At 49.9% G+C, this 25,165-nt stretch overlaps 1 long non-coding RNA gene across 1 annotated transcript in view; it reads right to left on the reverse strand.

Moving 5' to 3' along the window:
• Window positions 1-25,165, reverse strand: part of LOC138299693 (uncharacterized) — a 331,880-nt gene that overhangs the window by 88,223 nt on the left and 218,492 nt on the right. Inside the window, exon 3 of the long non-coding RNA XR_011204811.1 lies at window positions 6,256-6,348. This is a non-coding gene — a long non-coding RNA (uncharacterized lncRNA). The remainder of the gene's footprint in view (window positions 1-6,255; window positions 6,349-25,165) is intronic.

Here is a 25,165-nt window from a genome sequence, read left to right on the forward strand (position 1 = left end):
TGCACTATTGAGATTACTTGGGGTTCACCGCCTGGGCCCAGGCCCTTTTAAATGTTTATTTTATCCACCCCACTCTCCTGGTTCTCTTGTTCAATGTTTACTTTACCACCCTCTTCATCTTCTTCAGACCTCCTTAAATCAGACTTAGCCTTAAAGTAAGATCTCAGGGATGCAGTAAATGTGGTGGTTGTAATAACTGTGGAGGTCTACCTCTCCACCAGGAGGGATGATGTTACAGCTGCCTTTGACAGCTTTCTATTTGTGTAGTCTTTCGGTGTGCGAGTACTCCCTCCTGGTTTACTTAGTTTCACTGGTAACCTAATAGATGGCCTGGGTTGATTTTCCTACTTCCTGGGTTATCCTCACACAGTGCCCAGGGCCTATTTTGAGACCTCAGTGTATAACGATTACCTGACTCCCACGACAACCCTTCTATCTTATTTTTACTTTTAATTGGATTAGGAGCAGGTAGCAATATGCTGTGTACACTCAAAAGATTGTAATTTAAAACCTTCTTTAATGGCAAAGTCTGATTTGAAGTCACAGTTCATAAAATGCCACTCTCAACAAGTTTGCATTTTCTTTTCCTAGCCATTTGTGCTTTCTGCCAATATCCTCGGTCACAGGACTGTGAATGGCTCTGCTGTTGGGGTTTGTGTATTCCATCCAGAGAGTGACGTAAAGGTGGCTTAGGGGTGGCCAGGAAGAGACATACTGGAAAGATAACTAGGAGGGGCTGTACTTCAAAGAGCTTGGACTCCAGCCCACACAAAGGAATCTGATACCAGGCCTACCCTGTCCTTTGTCACACCAGACAGTTTGGAACCTTGATAGGGGAAGGGGAAGAACTTTCCAGAGCCAGATGTGGGGGTAGGAAGTTAGGAAGGGGAGCCACCACAAATACACACAAAGACTGGTGGCAGGTATATTGGTCCTCCAGAGTCACTCTTCAGAACATTCCTCTGTGTGTGAAAGTTATAGAAGAAGAACTGCCCTGCTGCTAAAGGACTGCCCTGATGCTAAAGGACTGCCCTTCTGTTTGAAGGATTGCCTGGCTGTCTGAGAAGGAAGACTGGATATGAGGAACTAGGAAATATTATATGGTGTAGTTGTGCGACCTCGCCGTGTAATATGCTTACCAACCCCGTTAGGATCCTTAGGTTTCATTTGTCAAACCTTCAGCTCAACCCTGGGTAGCTGTGTCTCTGAGCAGCAAGGCTTACACAAATGAACAAGTGTAAAGCATTTAAACAGCACCAAAGCAATTGAAGAAGAAATGAACAACACACTTGAGAAATATGACACCACTTTATAAAAACAGACTGCATTTTTATGTATTTTTAGACACCACAACCAAAAGGTTCACCGGAGGGTTCCAGAGATACAGAATTCAAAATTTATAGTAAATCAAAGCCTTCCACTCAACTGTGAACAAACAATGGCAAATTCAACAAATTTGACACTTAGAAACTTTTTCACTAAAAAGTTTGGGCTAGCTGTAATGTGGTCCCCTAGAGTCACTTTAAGTGACAGACTCCAGTGGGGAGCCAGTCAAGAGGACCAGTCAGGTCCTCAGAAACAGTTACCTCCCCAGGTGAAGCAGTCTTCAATCAGTTCCAGGCACTTTTACGCTTTGCAGGGCTTTTCTATGGAAGTGGTCCTGATGGAAGGGAAGAAGGATGCTGAATGTTGAAAGGATGCTGTTGATGTGAGGCAGTAGATGGGGGTCTTGCAGTGACACACCTCAGTCCATGAGGGGTGAGGGAATTCTGGTTACAGGGTCGACGTCTCTCAAAGTCCTCTCTGTACTGGCAGAAGCCAGTCGTCACTGGACTACTGATCGTTCAGTATTGGGTCGCAGGCCAACCCGTCCTGGGTTGATTACTTGTCCTCTTTGGTCCACGCTGTACTCCGATGGCACTCCTGGACTCAGCGAACTTGGGTGCAACTTTGTGGGTCAGGTCTTGGTCTCTGGTGCTGCACGGCGGCTGTTGGTAGTGTAGTATAGACTTTGGGCTACCAACTTGCCCCAGCAGGCTTCTTCAGCTGTTGTGTATTTGTTCTGTGAACAGGAAGCCAGCCAGCTGGCCCATGAAGTCTCTTGGCTTTGCCTGGGCTTTGACGACAACTTCTCCCTGAGCAGGACATGGTAGGAACAGTCCCTCTCATTTGCTTGCCACAGTCCCTCTCGTTCACTAGTCACTAGGTGCAGTCCACAACAGTTCAGCCTTTGTTTGCCTAATCCACAGTGCAGCAGGGCAGTCCTTCTTCAATCCTTTTTCCAGTCCAGTCGAGATCTGAGTTCAGGATGCCAGAGTGTCCCACTGATGCTCAGAAAATTCCCCCAGATCAGGACGCGGTTCCCTCCCACTTGATGACCACTTCCTGCGAAGTGTGGCATCTGGACATCCCAGGATGCACTATTCTTCCCACTTCCAATATGACACGACCCCTCACCGGGTGTGTAGCGCTCCCTAACCTAACCCAGAGATGTGGTACCAAGGGGACCACAGACCCCTAGAAAAACGTTTTGGCAACTGGTTTCCCTTCTCCTGTCCCTAGTGCCAGTCTATCACCTGTGTGGCTTCCAGCAGGAGGGAGGTGACACCTTCTTCTAAAGATGGCTCCTATTGTAATCTTTCCTTGGAATCGTTTTCACTTCTCCCAAGGAGGCACGAAAGCTGTCTCTGCAACAAGACCCCATGTGCAACCAGTTTGGGCACAGGAAACTAAAAGCAACAAAGTGGCAATTTTGCTAATGTTGCGCACTGCAACTTGTTATATTAATTTCAACCTGGGAATAAGGTTGGGCTTAATGTAATGAGTTGTTTTACACCTTGGATGGCCCACTTTGGTCTCACAGTTCCAGAGTTTGCACGTAACTCTGAACTCACCAATACGGTGACTAAGCTTTTCAACAATAGAAACAATAGTTTCATTTTGGTACTGTCAGAACATGTGAAATTACATGTTCCGCCCATGTGATATGTTGCACCCTGCCTTAGAACTCAGTAGGTCTGCAATAAGGGTGACTTAGACATGTACCAGGGGGAACTCCGGCTTTGCCATTGATTTAAAAGGCAAAGTTGTGCTGTCCCACAAATGGCGGACTGGGAGTTCTGTTTTACTCAGGTCAAGTCATGACAAGTGCTGTAATCCCTGGGGGGGGGGCTCCAAGTTACACGCCCTGTGTACTATTTACTAGGGACTTACTAGGCGGTAAGTTAACTGAGCCAAAAGGATAATAGCCAATATGGCATACCAATTCAAGGGTAAGGGCACACGCACAGTGCGCTCTCAAAGTTGAGAAACCAGCAACATCAGCACTACAAACCTTGGGGTGACCATAAAAAAAGGCATTTTCGTACACTAGACCTGCTTGCCTTCATCCCAGGCTTACCAGAGTGACTCCAAGGGTCATTTGGCTTACCTCCTATGAGCTACTAGGACACAACTAGCTTCAGAGGCCTACCTGTGACTGCCCAGCTGACTTGTTGCTTTGGACTTGCAAGTGGACCTACATGAGTGCTGCTGCTTGCCTAGGGCTGCAATGTGTCTGGATCCCAAAGGGTTGCCCTCCGTCCCCAGGTACTGGACCCTTGGCTGGCATCAGAGTGTACTCTTCCCTGCCTAACTGTGCATTTCTTTAGAACCAATGCAGTGCAATGCACCTCAATGCAGGACCTCACATCCCAGCTCTTGCACCTCCTGATTGGAACTGACGCAGCGTGATGCAACTCAATGCAGTTCTTTGCATTGCAAAATGATCAGTTCTCACCTGATGGAATGGTGAAGACACTCAGGGCAGTAATTTAATTTTCCATGTTGCAGCTAGAATGCCAGTTGTGAAGAGAATTTTTGTGATTATGGATATTGTTAAAAGTGGGGTCTCTAGTTGGCAGTCGGTTTGCACCCTGTCCAAGAAGGGACTCTCACTCTAGTCAGGATAAGAGAGATACCCAGCTCAGATAACCCCTACTCACGCACTTGGTACCTTGGAACGAGCAGCTTCGCGGGCCAGCTACAGGAAGACCCACAAACAGTACCTTTGAAGTGTAGGGTATTGTGATCCTCGCGATGAGATCTGAAGTGCTGTGTAGCTGGTGTCGGTTCCAGAGGTCAGTGCGGGGGTCGTCCAGCCCTTGAAGTCAGATGCGTTGCAGACCGAGCTCTGGGTTCATGATGAAGTCAGGAGCGCTGGTGTGGTTGGCATTGGGGCTGCGGTGCAAAGTGGGATGGTGCGACGCGCGGTGCCCACAAGTCACGGTGAAGAAACGGCTCGGTGATGGCATCCTGTGGCGTTGGTGATACCAGAGCTGCGGTGTGAAGTGGTGCAGTGCGACGTGCGGTGTCTCCAGATCATTGTGCAGGTAGTGGAGTCGTCATTGCTGAAGCGATGTCGTCAGTAGGCCCAAGACGGCGGTGTGGCGTGGTGCAGGCTCCGTGCGGTGCCCATGGGTCGCAGTGCAGAAAGGAGTGTCTGTTGACGACAGTGGAGTCAATGGCGCTGGCGTCAGTGGAGCAGGGCTGCAGTGTGGGAGAGGAAGGTGCTTTGTGGGCCTCACGAGTGGTGTGCACAGGCCACGGTGCAGGCACCAGCGCGGGTGTCAGCGTGGAACATCAACGTTGGGGATGCCAAGGATGCAGTGTGAGCAAGGCGTTGCGGAGTCCGGGACCCACGGGTCACGTGCAAGCAGCAGCTCGGTGATGTCATCAAGTGGCAGAGGCGGTGAGACCAGGGTTGTGGTGCGATGTGGGGCACAGCTCTGTGTGGCATCGTCAGGTCATGATGCAGACAGCTGCGTCGTTGGCGGCGTCGCTGTGTTTTTTCTTCTGGTGCAGCACAAAGCATACAGTTCCCAGTGCTGTAGGCAGGTGAAGCAGAAGTCTTCGATATCCCTGAGATTTCCAACAGGAGGCAAGCTCTACTCCAAGCCCTTAGAGAAACTTCACAAGCAGGATATCCAACAAAGTCCAGTCTTTGCCCTAGACAGAAGCAGCAATTGCAGGCCAACCGAACAAAGCACACACAGCAAAGGGGCAGTACTCCTCCTCCAGCTTTTCAGCTCTTCTCCTTGGCCGAGGTTACTCTTGATCCAGAAGTGTTCTAAAAGTCTGGGGTTTTGGGTCCACTACTTATACCCCCTTCTGCCTTTGAAGTAGACACATTTCAAAGGAAATTCTCTGTTGTTGACAAGAACCTGCCTTGCCCAGGCCTGGCCCAAGACACACACCAGGGTGTTGGAGACTGCATTGTGTGAGGACAGGCACAGCCCTTTCAGGTGTAAGTGTTGGCTCCTCTCATCCCACCACTCTAGCCCAGGAGACTCATCAGGATATGCAGTCTATACCCCAGCTCCCTTTGTGTCACTGTCTAGAGGGAATTCACAACAGCCCAACTGTCAGTCTGACCTAGACGTGGAATAAACAAGCAGCCAGAGGCACAGAATGGTTTAAGAAAGAAAATGCCCATTTTCTAAAAGTGACATTTTCAAACAGACAATTTACAAAAAGATGTTGTAACCGGGTCACCGGATCTCCGGTCACAACATTGGCCCCAGAGCCGCATCAGCAGTGCCCCAGGGGAACAACACAGAGAAACTAACCCCAGGAGATGTCTGTCAGTCCGGATAGCCAGGTTGATTGGGCGGGACTGATGGGTCAAAAGGTGAACACAGAGGAGGTGAAGGCGCGCGACTCCAAGAAGCCAGAAGCAACAAGGAGTGAGGCTAGCCACGGAGACGGAGAGGTCAGACGGGCTGACAAGCGCGAGGAGAGCCGTAGAGATGAGCACAGTGAAGAAGAGAAGCAGGAGACGGGCGGAGAGAGGTTACCGAACCCAAGGCCGTTGGACGAACTGACCTGCCACGTCCCTGGAGGGGCGTGGCTGTCCCAGGTACGATCGTATCTCAATTTTAGTTACTTTCCGTTTGTAAGCCGGAACGGGAGCGAGGGGCACATAGCGGGGGAGGGAACCGAGGACCGAGTTCCAAGAAACACGCGAGCGATTTGAGAGTGCATGTGCCTCTAACCACACAATACCTTTCCCAGATAGGGACTGTGAAGTACAACAGTCCTATGAGAGGAGGCTGAAAGTCACAATATTCTTTTGGTTGCACAATAAACACTTATGGGCTCTTCGGTTATCTAAGGCCCAAACCCTATCCGGTCACCATCCGTCACTGCTACACCCCTTCCCGTCACCACCCTATTACCAACCTACCCTAACCTAAACCCCAGACCTCTAATACTTACCTCTTTCTTTATTCTCAGGGTCCACCGCCGACGGTTAAAACTGAGCCATCCCGATCAACAAGCCACCACGCCGACATCCATGAAAGGAAGAACCTAGAAAAGAAAAGAGGAAAAGAACATTATTACTTGGACTAAAACCACAAGGAAAAGTCCTGCAAGAAACCAGAAATAAATTAGGAGTGTCTTTAAAGAAAACCAGCCTAAAGAAAACAAAGAGCACTTGGGAAAGAGATAGTGTCTTAAGTATCTTTAATGCCTTAAAACTATCAGAGTCCTAGGGGAACCCACCACAGATGTGTTTTTAAATTGTGAGTTCAGAGACCCCAAACTGCAAATCTCTATCTGCTCCCAAAGGGAAACTGCACTTAAACATTATTTAAGGGCAGCCCCTGTGTTAACCTATGAGAGAGATAGGCCTTGCAACAGTTAAAAACGAATTTGGCAGTATTTCACTGTTGGGACATGTAAAACACACCAGTACATGTCCTACCTTCTAAATACACTGCACCCTGCCCATTGAGCTACCTAGGGCCTACTTTAGGGGTGCTTTCCATGTACTATAAGGGAAGGTTTGTGCCTGGCAAGTGGGTACACTTGCCAGGTCGCATTGACAGTTTAACACTGCACACAGACACTGAAGTGGTAGGTCTGAGACATGTTCATAGGGCTACTCATGTGGGAGGCACAATCAGTGCTGCAGGCCCACTAGTAGCTTTTGATTTACAGGCCCTGGGCACCTCTGGTGCACTTTACTAGGGACTTACCAATAAATTAAATGTGCCAATCATGGATATACCAATCACCAATACAATATACATAAGAAGTACTTGCACTTCAGCACTGATCAGCAGTGATAAAGTGTGCAGAGACAATAAACCAGCAAAAACAGAGTCCAACATACCATAAAAACAGGAGGTCAGAAGGCAAAAAGACGGGAAACATGCCACAAGATGCCAGGTCTAACAGATATTTGACAATTAAAACTACAATTTCAAGTAAAATGTGCAAGTCTTATTTTAATATCATCCTCTAATCCATTAAACACCACTACTGTGACTTTACTATATATATGGAAATAGACTAGTTTGACAATAAATTCCATGTAAAATATTGGTGCTAGCCAAATAAATCTAGATCCTAGCACCCAAAGAACTGGCTTAATCAGTGACTGGTTAATCCTTCCTTTTGTCCTATTTTGCTGGTACACAGGGCTACTTGAGCTTTCAGTTGTGTTTGTAATGTATAATTCAGTATTGTTTGGCATCACAAAAGAATGAATTGGTGAAATTAGGTAATCAATTTAAAGTAGTTTTGAACATGGGACCTCAAACTATGTCTTGCCCGGCGTCTAAAAAACCTCAAGATGGCTCCGCCTGTACAGTGATCGCAGTTACAGGACATTCACGTTGGGCTTTTGCCGTGTGCTTGTGGTGTCAGACCAAAGAGACCGGTGAAGAATATATAGAAATCATGAAGTCACAACAGACAGGATAGTGGGCATATTGGTGGGATTGTTGCCTATATCCACTTTGAATAACGGTGCCGAATTTATAGTCCTGGTGACAGGCCCTTTAATCCCGAATGGGAACATATAAACCACCCTAAATGTAGGATATACCAACAGTCTCTGAGTGACTTGGGGAGATCAGCAATTAGGATAATCCTTTCCATGGAGGGTTTCATTGTATCTCCCTCAGGAACTTTTTATTAAATGAGCTCAATGGTGCATTTTAGAGCAAGTTTCCAAATGGTTTACCCCGCTATATTGCATACATTAGATCCCATGGAAAATATATTGCGTCCACTGCTTCGCCATGCTGGTACATCCTAAGATAATGATAGGAAAGTATAATGGCTGTGTACAATAGTTAATAGACCATGTGAAGGATTCAAAGACTAGTAACATATTACCATGAACATGTGGTAGAAGGCGATGTACTGGTGCGATATATTTGTAGGCGGGCACAGTTGCCCTTGATAAAGTGAATAGCAGCTTTTCTAAGCAGGTAGCCTTTGGAGGTCTTAAAATTATAACCTACTCGAGGACCTGCCGTGGCATCTTGGAGCGTTCTTAGCGATGGTAAAGATGTCCTAGCGTCGGACACAAACGTTTACAGGCAGAGAGCCATTGTTGGGCCTCGGCAGAAAACCCCTCCTCATACAGCATGTACCTAAAGAAATAACTTCAGTTTTAAATAGTCTGCCACTGATAGTCTGCAGACTTTCTTACATTATAGCGTTCTGGGTAACCTGCCCTCTAGTGGTGGGCTTCAATTGCTGCTGCGCGGCAAGGGGTGTGCACACCTGTTTAAACACACGACGAGTATGTCCTAGGCGGTCACAACTCTCCACCCCCCAACTCTCCATCCCACCCACACTGCTGGACACCTTCACCGGTGGTTCGCTTTTTTAAAACAGGTGTCTTTCAGTGCTTTTCTTTCGTGGACGCCTGGTGTGTTGTTTGCTGGGTGTTGATAAAATGAACGAACCTATGGACCAGGATTAACAGAGGTAGCGTTATTCCACTCTCCATCCGGCCTCTCTCCTGTTCCCAGCCTCTGGTGGAGGCCGCAGCAGAGAAGAGGAGGAGGAGCAGGAAGCAGCAGGTCGATGGAAATAGGTTTAGCAGAAGCTCCTCGCGAAGATGGGTGGTACTTCCTGAGAATAATGAGAATAATGCCTGCAGAATGCTTGTGACGTAGTCCTCCGAGCAGCCCGTCAGGCCAGTCGTTCTACCCCTCGACGGGGGTGGTGGGTTATAGCTGGGCCCCATAGGTAAACTGTAAACTCCATGAATTGTTAAAACTCTCATTTGTACTTCTGGCTTGGCAGCGCAGTATACTGCATTTGCTGTTGCTATTAGTTTTTTTAAAAATAAACATAGCACGGGCTTTAGTTCTGACCAGAGGAGCATTTCTGTTTCCCCCAATGCTATTGACTGGTATATCTTTCCACCTCCTACATGGGGGCCTGTTGGAATTCTGTTTCTGGCAGGTGGGAATCTCTTCTCAGGGGAATGTGTCAGTGGCATAAATGGCCCCGGGGTGGCACGAGAGGAATAGTAGGCCTCACAGATATGTAAGGGCTGGACATGGTAGACCTCTCGTGTGTTTAAACAGGTATGCACACCCCTTGCTGCTCAGCAGCACTTGAAGCCCACTTGAGGCCCACCACTAGAGGGTCAAGCCTCTAATGGATGCAGATGCTCAAAGGATTCTCTTTTAAGTGACGCGTGAAGGGATTTCACAGAGCCGGCTCCATACAATGCAGCCATTTTTGGTGGTCACACGCCTCTGGCTTGGCGCGCACCTTCTAGCAGGTGGCGTGTCTCGTGCAGCTGAGCCTCGTGATCCTTGAAGTGGCAATCTTACCTCTTCTCATTACGCAGTAACATCAGGCTTCCTCAGGTCGCGTGCCACTCCCTTTTATTAAATATTAAAGAAGGGCAGCAACATGGATTCCCAGCCATAGCCAATCCGTCCAGTGTTCTGACTAAAGGGGACAGCTTATATCCCACAGTTGTGGCAGCCTGTGCAGTCCAACCTGCCTCTGGGATTGTGAATTACTCTTGAAAACGATATGTATTTACTCTTTAAGGCCGTTCCTTGGGCTTCAGTTCATCTTCCCAAGCTGAACATACGATATGATGAATGGGCACAGACTATGGGGGTCATTACAACCCTGGCGGACAGTGTTAAAGTGCCGGTAAGACCGCAAACAGGCCGGCGGAAAAAAAAGGGAATTATGACCGTGGCGGAAACCGCCAACAAAGACAGCCACTTTAACACTCCGACCGCCACGGCGGTACAGACAAGCAGCGCGGCGGTCACCGCCAACAGACAAGCGGGAGACAAAGTACCACCCACAGTATCACAACCTACCAATCCGCCACCTTTTCCGGGTCAGATTCACCGTGGATAAAAACACTGCGGAAATAGCCATTTCAAAGGGAAAACGCTCACCTCAAACACTCCACGAGGAAGGAGGGCACCATGGAGCTGGAACTCCAAATACTCCCTGCGATAGTCTTCCTGCTCCTGTACGATGACCATCAACGCTGGCGCCGAAGACAACGGTGAGTACTGCACCTATGACATAGGGGAGGGGGGAGGCGAAAGTCAGGGACACACACATGCAACACCCCCACCCCCACCCTCACCCACTACAACACACACACCAATGCATATCCAAACATTATAGTAACAACCCCCAACCCCCCCCCCCCGGAATAATGCAAAGACAAAAGGAAATGAGTGCAACCATTGTAATGTATAAAAAAACAGTAAGCTAATATATACAGATATATATACACATGCAACAAAATATACATCATGATTAGTAGTGCAGGTATGCACCATTCAATGTCCGTGGACCACTGGCCCCAAAATGCATGGGCGAGGCCCACACTAGATACCTGAGCAAAACGGAGAGAACACTGCTGGAGCATCAGATCGAAATACAACAGGCACCTCAGGGGGAAGAGTAGGGGGGGCACCTCAGCCGGATGACAGCACCACGACAGATCCACGAGGGGGCTCCATGCCCATTGATGTATCCTGGGGAGTGCAAAGACACAGTCTCACAAGTCTATAGTGGGTGGTTTGCCCACTGTTCCATCCTGGGGAGTGCAAAGCCACAGTCTCACAAGTCTCTATAGTGGGTGGTTTGCCCACTGTACCATCCTGGGGAGTGCAAAGCCACAGTCTCACAAGTCTTTTCAGTGGGTGGTTTGCCCACTGCTTTATCCTGGGGAGTGCAAAGCCACAGTTTCACAAGTCTCTATAGTGGGTGGTTTGCCCACTGCTTTATCCTGGGGAGTGCAAAGCCACAGTCTCACAAGTCTTTTCAGTGGGTGGTTTGCCCACTGCTTTATCCTGGGGAGTGCAAAGCCACAGTCTCACAAGTCTTTTCAGTGGGTGGTTTTCCCACTGCTTTATCCTGGGGAATGCAAAGCCACAGTCTCTCAAGTTGATAACAGGCTCCACTGGTTCTGGAGGGGGACTGGTGCCCAGAGTGCTTCATCCTGTTAAGGACAGAGGGAGTTGATGCATGTCTCCACTGGTTCTGGAGGAGGACTGGTGCCCAGAGTGCATCAGTGTCCCCGTGACGGTCCCAGTTCCGTCACTGCCCCTGCCACACATGGGCTAGCGGTGCTAGAGTTGGCGGTGCTTGCCCTGTTCAGCGGTGCTTGCCATGGCGGTCTTTGCCCTGTTCAGCGGTGCTTGCCCTGTTCAGCGGTGCTTGCCATGGCGGTCTTTGCCCTGTACAGCGGTGCTTGCCCTGTTCAGTGGTGCTTGACAATGCAGTTTCTGACCTGTTCAGTGTCCCCGTGACGGTCCCAGTTCCGTCACTGCCCCTGCCACACATGGGCTAGCGGTGCTAGAGTTGGCGGTGCTTGCCCTGTTCAGCGGTGCTTGCCATGGCGGTCTTTGCCCTGTTCAGCGGTGCTTGCCCTGTTCAGCGGTGCTTGCCATGGCGGTCTTTGCCCTGTTCAGCGGTGCTTGCCCTGTTCAGCGGTGCTTGCCCTGTTCAGCGGTGCTTGCCATGGCGGTCTTTGCCCTGTACAGCGGTGCTTGCCCTGTTCAGCCGTGCTTGACTTTGCAGTTTCTGACCTGTTCAGCGGTGCTTGCCATGGCGGTCTTTGCCCTGTTCAGCGGTGCTTGCCCTGTTCAGCGGTGCTTGACTTTGCTTTCTCTGACCTGTGCAGCGGTGTTTGCCATGGCGGTCCCTCATTGCCCAGTGGGGCTGTGGCTGCAGGGGCCCTCCTGGGCACTGACTCTGGCGTGGTCTCCGGACCACTGACGATGGGACTGCCCTCCTGGGCACTGACTCTGGCGGTGGTCTCCTGACCAGTGACGATGGGACTGCCCTCCTGGGCACTGACTCTGGCAGTGGTCTCCCGACCAGTGACAATGGGACTGCCCTCCTGGACACTGACTCTGGCGGTGGTCTCCTGACCACTGACGATGGGACTGCCCTCCTGGGCACTGACTCTGGCAGTGGTCTCCTGACCACTGATGATGGGACTACCCTCCTGGGCACTGACTCTGGCGGTGGTCTCCTGACCAGTGACGATCGGGCTGGCGGAGGCCTCCTGGGCAGTGGGGATGATGGCGGCCTTCTCCACCGTGCTGCTCTTCTCAGACTTTGGCGCTTTCTTCTGCCCCTTCCCCACCTTGGGAGGAGTCACAGCTGAGTCGACACTCCCCCCGGGACCCTTGTGAGCGGCTTTGCCGGCTGGAGTCTTCCCCCTATCCCGTCGGGTACTGTCCAACTTCTGGTGCTTCACAGGGGGGGGGGACTGGCTGTGCTTTGGCTCCGTGTCACACTGGCTGCCCTGGTGCCCGGTGCACAGGCACCACTGGTACCGGAGTTTTTTTGGCTGAGGTGCTAGTTCGGGACCTATGAACTGGAGGGGGGGGGGTGGGAAAGAGGTCAACGTTGCTCAGGAAAAGTTTCTGACGAACACTGGGACGGGTAGCTGGAGGGGGTCTGGTAGTGGAGGTAGAGGAGGTGGTTGTAGGAGGTGTAACTTTTGATGATTTGGGTGCATGTTCTGGAGGCTGTCGTGAGGTGGATGGATGTTGGGTGTGTGTGTGCCCGCGTTTGTGTACTTTGGGAGGGGGCGTCACAGACACACTGGGAGAGGACACAGGGGACGTGTAAATGGTAGTGGGCGTGGTGAGTGCAGGTGAGCGGGGTGTGGTGGTGGGTGTGCTGGTGCGAGTCCTAGTGGCTGTAGTGGTAGTGCATGCAGGTGAGAGTGTAGACGACACTGGGAGGGAGGAGGGAGACGGCAAGGAGGGGGACACAGTGGAGGCAGTGGATGTTGCTGTGTCTGTATGTGGGTGATGCTTGTGTGAGTGCCTGTGGGATGTGTGGTGCCTATGTTTTCCTGAGCTTCCCTTGTGTGTTGACGTGTGTGCAGGCTGGTCTGATGGTGTGCTTGGGATAGGCAGAGGTACAGGGGATTGGGTCTGGGTGGAGGAAGTTGGAGGGGGGAGGCTAGACACAGGGACAATGGCTGCCATCAGTGCTGAGGCCAGAGATTGCAGGGTTCAATGATGGGCAGCCTGACCAGAATGAATGCCCTCCAGGAATGCATTAGTGTGTTGCAACTCCCTTTCTACACCCTGGATGGCATTCACAATGGTAGACTACCCAACAGTGAGTGACCTGAGGAGGTCAATGGCCTCCTCACTGAGGGCAGCAGAGGTGACAGGGGCAGAGGCTGAGGTTCCTGGGGCGAAGGTGATGCCCACCCTCCTGGGTGAGCGGGCACGGGGCGAAGGCTGAGGGGCTGCCTGGAGGGCGGTGCTGGTAGGGGGGGTGGCAGCTGTACCTGTAGAAGTGGGGGGCACAGATGTTGCCGCCACCACAAGGGAGCTCCCATCGGAGGACGAGTCCGTGTCGCTGGTTGCTGATCCGGTGACCGCCGTGAAGCTACCCTCGCCCTCCGTCCCACTGGTGTATTCGGAGTCCGTGGTGTGGCCCTCCATGGCCATGTGGGATGCAGCCCCCTCGTGCTCCGGTGCCACTGTACCTCCGCCTGATGATGCTGACGCACAAAAGAACAGGGAGAGCACAAAAAGGGGTGGGGGGGGAACGACAGAAGAAAGACAGGTTGAGTGCATGGCTTACCGCTACCGTTGGCGGACAATACAGACACAGCAGCCCCCTGCACTACGCCGCGCTGTTGGGATCTACAGATGCAGTTCCTGGGATATGGCCTACATGGCTATGGTGGACATCTGCACACATAGATGACACAGGGGCATGTATACCTGTACTTGGCACTCTACAGAGGTAGGGTTGAGTGGCACATGGCCTGCATTACGGAGGGGCCTAGCCTACGGAACTCGCCCTGGCCTAGGGAAACGCACAGCCCTCCTCCCCCACCCAGACCCCTCCACTGCACGCAAAGTCAGCTGAATGAGAGTGTACTCACCCCCTTGTGTCTGCTGTGATGTCCTCAAGTGCCCATCCAATTCAGGGTAGGCCACCGCCAGGATCCGGAACATCAGGGGGGTCATGGTGCGACGGGCACCCCTCCCACGTTGGGAGGCCATCCCCAGCTGTGCCTCCGCCGTCTTCTTGCTCCAGCAGCGAATGTCCTCCCATCTTTTACGGCAGTGGTGCTCCGTCTCTGGTGGACCCCCAGGGTCCGGACGTCCTTGGCGATGGCACGCCAAATATCCTTCTTCTGGTGGGCGCTGACCTACATGACATGGACAGGGGAAGAAGAGAAGTCATTACCAACTGCACCGTCGAAATGAGTGGCCCACATCCCTGCCCTTGCCATGTGGCACATGCATTCACAGTCCTTCATGCTCACAGAACTCTGCCCCCTTCCTTCTTACGACCAGCCTTCTCCATCCAGGCATAGCCCATACAACTTGCACCCTATGTACTCACCTGTTGGTCTGGAGGACCGTAGAGTAGCGTGTACTGGGGGAGGACCCCGTCCACGAGCTTCTCCAACTCCTGTGAAGTGAAGGCAGGGGCCCTTTCCCCAGACGCACGTGCCATTGTCTCTTCCAGACCGAGGTCACAGCAGCACTTGCAGTATAGGTCCTCTCCTGTCGAAGATCAGGTATTGAGTGATTCAACAGCTAGAAAATGGAGGTCACGTCCGCGGCGGTGACGTCCACGGCGTTGCGTATCATCACCGCCGGCGCACTTCGTCATTGGCTCCTGGGACCCATAGGGTCCAATGTTAACCAATGCAGAATTGCGCTGCGGTCTTCGACCGCCTACCGCGATGGTGTACGCCAGCGCAGTTACCTCACATCCCATTGTCCCAGTTTAGAGGTCAGGCAGCCGCCATTTCAGGAGCCCACATGGCTTCATTTACAACTGCGTCACACATACCTAGGCCTGGACTCAACACTCTTACAGACAACTTTTTGGATTATGTTTCGTGTTCTGTGTAGCTGTGGGTACATACCCCTGAGTTGCTTGACTCTGTGGTCGCTTTTGTCTTTCCTAGGCACCGTCAGCTGGGACATGTGAGAAGATGGCGGAATCCTCCGGTGTACCGACCGCTGGTGGACCTGTTGACAATGGAGGAGCGACATTTAATCATCACCTACAAGTTTGACCGTGCCACAATCCAGGAACTGTGTACCCAGTTGGAGCCAGACCTGATGTCAGCAATCCGCCATCCCACAGGAATCCCCCCTCAAGTGCAGGTGCTGTCAGTGCTCCATTTCCTTGCAAGTGGGTCATATCAAACAACAGTGGCCATGGCATCAGGGATGTCCCAGCCTATGTTTACCAACGTGTTGTCCAGAGTGTTGTCTGCCTTGCTGATACACATGAGGAGCTACATCGTTTTCCCTCAGGTGGAGGATTTGGCTACAGTTAAAGGTGACTTCTATGCCCTTGGACATATCCCTAACATCATAGGTGCCATTGATGGGACCCATGTAGCTCTGGTCCCCCCCACAGGAGTGAACAGGTGTACAGGAACCGGAAGACTTATCATTCGATGAATGTACAGATGGTATGTTTGGCAGACCAGTACATCTCCCAGGTAAATGCTATGTTCCCTGCCTCTGTGCATGACGCCTACATCCTGCGGAATAGCAGCATCCCTTATGTGATGGGTCAACTCCAGAGGCACCGAGTGTGGCTATTAGGGGACTCTGGTTACCCCAACCTGTCATGGCTATTGACCCCAGTGAGGAATCCTAGGACAAGGGCAGAGGAACGCTACAATGAGGCCCATGGGCGGACTAGGAGGGTGATCGAACGCACATTCGGCCTCCTGAAGGCCAGGTTCAGGTGCCTCCATATGACAGGTGGTTCCCTATTCTACTCACCAAGGAAGGTGTGCCAGATCATCATCGCCTGCTGTATGCTTCACAATCTTGCTTTGCGAAGCCAGGTGCCTTTTCTGCAAGAGGATGGTCCAGATGACGGTGTTGTGGCAGCTGTGGAGCCTGTGGACAGTGATGAGGAGGAAGCAGAGGAAGAAGACATTGACAACAGGGACTCAGTCATACAGCAATATTTCCAGTGACACACAGGTGAGAACACTTTCTTGACTACTACAAGTACTTTCACACTTCTACCTCTATCCTGTCTGTCAGTTTCAACCAGTATTTGGTAACTGAGTTGTACATTTCCATTACGGTTTCACAGGTGTGGTTACCAACGTGTGTCATCTGCTTGCATCCTTCATGGACTTGTGATGTGTGACATAGGTATGTTGACATTACTATTGAGAACGGATTTTGTCACTGTCATAGCTAATACACATTTTCTCAATCACAGACTGACTCCAGATTGTTTTGTGGTTCAAGGGTGTTTATTGAAGTGCTAAATATTGGAGGGGGTGGTCAAATGGTGAGGGGTGATGGTGGAGGAATGTCCATGGCAGAGTCCAGTCTATTAGTCTCACAGGTGCACTGCCCATATGGGCATAGGAAGTGGAGCTGGGGCAGTTCCAATATGGACAGGGTTACAAAGTGGGACAGTGGGATGACAATCAGGGTGGTCTCATTTCTTGGCAGGGGTCTTGCCATTGTGCTCTGTCCTGTTCCTGGATCTCAGGGAGCGCTTGCGGGTGGTTCTCCGTCTGCAGGGGGTGGGGTGCTGGTGTGGTGGTCCTGTGGCGGGGCGTCCTGTCCACTAGCGCCGGCGGAGGTGGTGGGCAGTTCATCGTCCATGCTAGTGTCAGGGGCCCCTTGGGGTGCCACGGTGTCCCTCATGGTGTTCTGTTTGTCCTTCAGCACCCCTACGATGGTGCCCAGGGCGGAGCTAATGGTTCTGAGTTCCTCCCCGAAGCCCAAATACTGTTCCTCCTGCAGGCGCTGGGTCTCCTGAAACTTGGCCAGGACCGTAGCCATCGTCTCCTGGGAGTGGTGGTATGCTCCCATGATGGAGGAGAGGGCCTCGTGGACAGTGGGTTCCCTTGGCCTGTCCGCCTCCTGTCGCACGGCAGCCCTCCCAGTTCCCCTGTGTTCCTGTGCCTCCGTCCCCTGGACCGTGTGCCCACTACCACTGTTCCCTGGTCCCTGTTGTTGTTGGGGTGGTGGGTTATCCTGGGTTCCCTGTAGTGGTGGACACACAGCTGATTGACGTGTCCTGGGTACGGAGGTATGGGCCGGCTGGGTGGGTGCTGTGCTGGTGTTTCCAGAGGATGGAAGGTCTGTGTTGGGCTGTGCCTGTGTGAGGGGAACCGACTGTCCCGAGGCCCACGATGGTCCGGGCTGGTCATCTGGATCCAGTTGGTTAGAGCTGCTGTCATCACTGTGGGCCTCTTCTGTGGGTGGGGTAGAGATGTCTGGAACCTCCTGTCTGGTGACATTGGGTAGTGGTCCTGCAGGGGTGTAAAAGTATGATTATTGCATGTGTGTGTGTCATGGTGTGCAATGGGTGGGTGAGCGTGTACCCCAGTGCTAGCATTCCTGTGTGGGGGCTTGTGTGATGATGGTTGGGGGGGTGTTATGGGTATGTGCCGTGGGCATGCTTTAGTGATGGGTGTCCATGCTTTGTTGTGTCATGCAGGGCTTGGTGTTGGGATGGGTGGTTTGTGTTATTAGTACATTAGTGAGGACTTGCGGTGACAGGGGAGGGGTGAGGGTGGGGGTGTGTGATAGCATGTAGGTAGGGTGGGGGATATGATAGTTAAGATTTGACTTACCAGTGTCCATTCCTCCACTGACTCCTCCGAGGCCCTCAGGATGCATAATGGTCAAGACCTGCTCCTCCCATGTTGTTAGTTGTGGGGGAGGAGGTGGGGGTCCGCCGCCAGTCCGCTGTACCGCGATGTTGTGCCTGGAGACCACAGAACGCACCTTCCCCCGTACGTCGTTCCACCTCTTCCTGATTTCGTCCCGATTTCTTGGGTGCTGTCCCACTGCGTTGACCCTGTCGACTATTCTTCGCCATAGCTCCATCTTCCTAGCTATGGAGGTGTGCTGCTCCTGTGCTCCAAATAGCTGTGGCTCTACCCGTACGATTTCCTCCACCGTGACCCTGAGCTCCTCCTCGGAGAACCTGGGGTGTCTTTGCCGTGCCATGGGGTGGTGTAGGTGATGTGTGGGGTGGTGTATGTGGTGATGAGTGTGGTGATGTGTAGTGGTGTGTGGTGTTTTCTGCGTGGATGTTGTGTGGGTGATGGTGTTGTGTGCCTCTGTGTGGTGGGGTTGTCTATTCTGTGCTCTCTCTCTGGCCTTCGTCAATAATTTTGGGTCATAGGGGTTTGTGTGTGATATGGGTGTGTGTTTTATATTGTAATGGGTGTGTGGGAGTGGTGTTTGGATGTGTATCAGGTGTGTGTCTTTCGAATTGTCCAATGTGGCGGTGTTTTGGAGATGTATGTGTATTTTGAGCGCGGCGGTGTGTACCGCCAATGGAATACCGCGGTTGAAAGACCGCTGCGTGGATTCGTGGGTCGTGATAGCATGGGCGTGTTACTGTTGTCGTGACGGTGGAGGTTTTGTTTTCGCCAGTTTATCACTGACCTTTGGTGTGGCGGACTTGTGTGGGTGTCTGAATTTCGGCGGATTCCGAGATGTGGGTCATAATAGCTGTGGCGGATTTCTGCGGCCGCGGCGGTGTATTGGCGGTCTTCTGTACGGCGGTAAGCGGCTTTTACCGCCAATGTTGTAATGACCCCCTATATTTTTAGGTCGAACATGCAAGCGCTTGGACGTGTTGTAATCTATCTGTGGGTCCATCACTATCACTCGTTCATGGGCTTGCCTTTGAAAAATCCTTTGTTATCATTGGTAAATGCTTTACGTTTGCCCCTCCTTGTGGCAGTTTTGTTACCGCCTCTTGGCCATTGACCCTGTTACATGGATAACTGCATGACTGCCGATACGTTTGACTGCGAGCTAACTTCTTTTTCCTTTTGTGTCTCTCCTTCGTGCTCACGCTCCCGGCGGCTGTGGCGCTTTGAATCTGCTTGCTTAAGTAAACTGTTTTACTTTTCATTTTCAATTTATGTGGCAGGAAAAGTCCAGTTAGGCATTTACAACGCTAATAGCTCTAACTCGAGCAAACACGAGACCCATTACATTGCAAATGCTTGTTTGTCTCTAGTGAGAGCAAGAGACCCTATCCAAGTGTGACTTCTTATAGGTTACAATTTACAAGCTGACCTATTGGATCGGATCTTGCTCCAACATATCATTTGTGCATCCATCTGAGAGGCACAGTAGCATGAGCTACAGTAGGTTGCATGACAAGACTATAAAGAGGAGCAAGTGACAAGGATGGTCCAGATTGACTTCAGCACTCACTCACTCGTTCACTTTCTCTCTGTCTCCCTAGGAGTGCCATAGGCAGATGTGCCCCAACCTTTCTCCATCGCTCTCTTGGAGCCCACGCTTCATACTGCGCTGATGTCATTTTAAGAGCTTCAAATAGCAAATGCTAGTAACATGTAGTTTAATGGTATTAGTTTAGCTATTTCAAAACAATGGAAAGCTGAGTCTCCCTAGCAGAAATCAAGCATTTGAGCTAACGATGACCTTATATTTGTGCAGCAAGTAGAGGTGTGTGAGCCAACAAATTACCAGGGCGAGCCGAGCTTGGCTCCAAGAGCCTGTGAATGTGCTGAGCCATGAACCTATTTGGCATTTAGATAATGCATCAAACATAATGTAAAAATAAGATAACATCTCTTCAAATTTAAAAACACAAACAAACAGGTGGATGTGTCTCACTTTAGAACAACAGATTATATCAGCACATTGAGAGATATTGAGTGATAGTTTTTAAACATGGTCTTAAAAACATTCTTGACCCTGCCTCCCTGGCCGCAATGCCATTAGTAAACTAATAGGCAATTCAGTTGCCATGTATTTCCTAAATGTGGCTTAGATTCTTCTTATAGATGGAGTAACATTATAGCATTGTCTATGAAATCAAAGTAGGGGTTTCGTACAGTGTATTTCCTGAGCTCACATAATTGAAGGTGCTCTGAAAATGAATGAGCGAGGATCGATGAAATAAAATATTTGCCTAGGATCACACAATTTGTGAGCAGGGCGGCTGAAATTAATCACATATTTTCTTGTTTAACAGTAGCTTACAGCAGGAGCAGTGCATTGGAGTACAAAGGCCTGAGGGGCCCACTGATGTCTGATCATTGCTGTATATTATCATTCCAACAGCAGCCAGGGTAACCATTTCCTTCCTTGCAATAGGACCCATGATACACCGATTACCCTACTGTTCATATTGTGCAGTTGAACCACTAGATGGGTATCTTTTTCTGTCTCCCGTTTTACACCAAACGTTAAAGTTTTGGCTTCCTTTCTTGTTGCATGACATTACAGCATGGTGGCACGCTGAAGCCACAGGTAGGTTCGGCTCATCTTGACCTTAAGGGTCAAAGAAGACCTCGAGCTGAGCCAAAGCCAGGCATCTGGCTAGAGCTTTTAGTTACTTGCCCTCCCCATCAGAAATCATGTAACTGACTGTGATAGCAATCATTCCACTTAATACACACGATAAGCAATTGTAGATATGTGGTAATAATTGTATTTTGATACTGCACTAGCTCCAGCAGTTTAAATCTGCGGGAGTGTGGTTTGAATCCCAGTAAGGCATCTCAGCCTTTCAACTTTCTGAGACAAAATAGATATTACTCAGGTGACTATGGCACTTGTTAATCACATTGCTGCAAGATCTGAAACAATTGCTATGTATGTATAATACAAGATAGTATTTATTTGTTAACTATAAAATAAAGTTGCTTATTAAAGTGAAGGTTACAATGGGCTGATGAAAGAAAAAGTCTAATATAGCACTATAAAACATTTTAAGGTTCCTGGATAAATACTTATAGTCATAAGGTGTGTTATGGAGTATTTGTGTTACTTCTGAATTAGTTAAGGGTTTTGTATAATACTATAGTCATTGTTAGCGAAAAGCATCTTCGCTGCCTACAACGGGTGCATTGCACCATCTGCAGTAGCAGCAGAGCGACATTGAAGCTGGGGGCTGCCAATTTCATCTATGTACAGGGGAGGAGAGCAGGTAGACAGTACCCTAGGCAAAATACTTGTTTTTCTTCTTTGTGGAGATTATGCTTGCACCCTCCTTCCTGCTTTCACTGCATCCTTAATTCTCGTTGGAAATGAAATGTCATAGGATGTCAATGATAGTCACTTAGTAAAGTTATGTACTTCACAGTATGGAGTGTTCCACTTTGACGATGTATTCTTTTTATGATTTGTTAGCAGAGCGAATGTGAATGCAATATTGTTTTTTTCATAAATTAATTTGTTGTAATTATAGTCTGTTAACTTAGTGCAAGTTTGACTCCTTTGGGGGAATGTGGTGAGGATACAGTATGAATATATATTGCGTCTGTGAATGTACATTCACTAGTTTAAATGTACATTTCTTGCAACAGTTGTATATTGATAGGTTTGTATGTATGGTATTAGCTCAAATGTACGCTCGTTTGAATGAATCTACTTTAGTTTCTCTGAATGTACATTAATTACGTCAAATGCATATTTGATTAGCTTATGTATACTAACTAGTGCACCTTTACCCACCCAGCATGCCAGTGGTGGTTCGAACACATGGCAAAGAGCAGCATTGACAAGTGCCAACCTTGTCTTGTCCCTCACACCAAGCTAGAAAAGGGGATTGGGGAAGCATACCTTTAAGCATAACTCCCGTCCTTGAGGTGGTACACAGGAGGCTCGCCCATGATAAGAACTGTAAACCCTTTTGGCATCAAATGATAACAGGATTATCTGTTTCCTAACTCAGTATATTTGAGACAGTGCTGTGATCTGCACAGGATGAGTCTTGTGGATCAGTATGGCACAGCTCCAGACTCATCTGGGAGTATGAATGTGCTTTACCATCCTAAATAATCAGTTGACTAGTACCTTTACCAACATTTTAATCTTGATATTGGGCGTCGTGGGCATATCGCTTCTACAAGGTGCACTCCTCGGTTCTTCCACTTTTCATGGGTTATTGGTATTGTGGCCATACATACATAAGTCTGGCTGCAAACATAAATCAATCTAGCCTCAAAAAAACAGTCACAAGGTGTGTTCCGTCATTTGACTAGAGAACCGCTAATACATTTCACCAGAGAACCCTTTGGATTTGTGGCCTTTCTTCCCTTAAGTTGACTTATTGCCAGTTTCATTTCTTTTCTCCACCATCAGTTCCACTTCCAGCATATTTCTGTCTTCAGCTCCTATTTTTAGAACTGGTAGCTCTGCAAAAAATGAACTTTGAACTGTGAAACACTAAGTCAGTACTCACTACATGTCATATTTGTAAACACATAGGCATCCCAGGATGCTACTCAAAACTTAGTGAACTTCAGTCAACGTTTCTGAAATTATAACATTTACGCAACTAGAAAATGTATGTCTCTTTATTTTTAGGACAAATAATTGGTCACTGTGGTCTTATTTATTTCAAATTTTCTATAGTGCTGCTGTGTCTGAAAAGTGTACAATGTGCTTTAAGAATGACCAAAGAAATGCAGTTCAAGAGAGAAACAATACCATGGAAGACAACAGGAAAAGTTGGGGAGTCACCTGAGACCGCTGGTAATGAATCTGGGTGCATTTCATCCCATTAGTTTAGCTTGTTGGTGCCATTACTGAGCACAAAGTGATTGCCAAAGGTTCGGACTGATTCAAGCATTTCCACCCATCGCTTCTGTGCTAAGCGAGTTGCCGTAAGAGGACTTGGCATTCTCAGATGGGGCCCTGATATCATGATAGGCCCTTGTACAAGGGGGTCTCAAGCTGCACTTCATTGATGAGGCCTAGCAAATCAAACATCACTGCTCAGTTTTGGGCAGGGCCCCAAACTAGTTGTATATGGTGCAGTCATGCCTGTTATGGCACAGGCGAGCTCAAACAGGATGGAATGAAATGTGCCCGGAGTGGTATATGGATTTAAGCACTTCCGTCCTTTATTTCTGTCCTGGCGTTGTCGTTTTTCAAATAAAATCGTGCCGTTGATAGGACCAAACCAAAAACAAGAGCATCATGTTTATTATCTAATCTAAAAATGTTAAGTGCGCCAGCTGTCCCAACACCCCTCCCCAACATTTTTACCAATAGGGAATTGTGACCAAAGCCCCATAGGTCTTAACTTGGACTTGGTCAGAGCCCTCCTGTGCCCCTGTGCCATTGCCCATCCCGTGTTTACTCTGTATCCCTGCCCACTCACGAGGGTACTCTGTTTTTCCCTGCCCAGCCCTTGGGTGTGCCCCTGCCCAGATACCCAGTGCCGCCCCCGCCCAATCTGCTGAGTTACCTCCGTGCCTCTGCCCGGTACCTGGGACCCCTCTGTGAACTTTCCCTGTGCACAGAGCCCTTTATGCTCACGCCGCCCCCCCCCCCCCCCCCCCCCCGCGGGCTTGAATTTGTGACTCTCTCCTGTCCGCTAGTGCCCCCCTAACCCCCAAACAGCCCTGTGCTCCCCGCCACTGCCCAGCATTCCAACGTCAAGCCATCTGTGGCCCGGCCTGAACCCCAGGTTCAACTCCCAGAGTCCCATGTCTGCCTCGAAGCAGACTCCGGCCGGGCTGCCTCAGTGCCTCTGCCCAGCCAGGGCTGCCATGACTGGTTTGTCTACGCGACAACACGCGACGGCCAGGTCAGCAACAGTCGAAAGCAGCTCCCGCGCGTCCCCCGGGAATGCCCTGCAAAGGCCGATAGATCAGGGAGGCTCGCCGCGGATTTTCCCTTAATTCGAGGGATTACCACCCCGGAGCCTCCTTCTGTGGGACTACCCCGTTTATCTCCATCATCCACGCCCTTCTGCATTCCCTCCCCGGCCCATGTGCCAGGTAGATCCCGTTCATCTGCCCGTTAACGGCATTCCAGTGGCATGGCCCAAACTTCCGAAAAGGCCTGTAGCACTGGCAAGTGCTGCTCACCACATCTGGAGGGGGCTTGGGGTCGGATCGGGGAGGGGTCCGCCAGGCCTATGTTAGCAGACTCTCTGCAGCTCCGTCCACAAGCTGCAAGGCGCAGAGGGAGAGCGGACAGTCGGTCCTGCATCAGAAGTTCTCCATTTTTAACGAAGCTCCTCCCAGTGTCACCCACTGTTACCTGTCCGGCTCTCCTTAGGTCTGATGTTCCCCTGACAGTGCCTCGCTTTTCCTCGGCGTGCTGCTTTCATTTTTATTTTTTAAAATTGTATCTATCATTTTAAATCATATCAAAGAACAAACACATAGCAATGCAGATCAAACACGTACACTGTACAAGTTGTAGAACTTCAGCACCAATTCATATATAACATCATTGTTTGTACTCAGAGGACAATCGAGGCAGGCAAAAGACAATTTGTACTGAGACAGACAGGCTGACATGCTCAGATTGAATTCAACATGAACTGGCATCATTAGATGACTGTGATGTGGGAGGAGAGGTGGCTAATGTAAACAAATAGTCCCTCAGCGGCTGCCAAATATCTATAGGCCGAAACGTCACAGCCTGTAGTGAGGCATAGAGTTCACTATTAGGGGCATATTTATACTCTGTTTGCGCCTAACGTGCCATTTTATCTGGCGCAAATTAGGTCCAAACTGTGCTCCATAGTTATATTTTGGCACTAGATCCCTTTAGCGCCAAAATATTGGAGTTAGCGTAATTTTTTGGATGCGCCAAAACAACTTGCGTCCTTTTGCGACAATGATATTCAAGGTAGGCGTTCCCGTCCAAAAAATGACGCTAATCCCATAGCGCCATATTTATCTCCCAATGCAAAAACGACACCCAACTAAGAAGCGGAGCAAAAAAATGACGTAAACCCTGATTAGCGTCATATTTTAACGCCTGGGTCAGACCAGGCGTTACAATGAGGCCCACACACCACTACTTAAGGAAAACTCACAGAAGCAACATTGGCAACCCACAGGACAAGATGGAAGTGTTACTGCTCCAGCTTG

This window comes from Pleurodeles waltl, chromosome 6, assembly GCF_031143425.1.
Source record: "Pleurodeles waltl isolate 20211129_DDA chromosome 6, aPleWal1.hap1.20221129, whole genome shotgun sequence".
Classification (NCBI taxonomy): Eukaryota; Metazoa; Chordata; class Amphibia; order Caudata; family Salamandridae; genus Pleurodeles; species Pleurodeles waltl.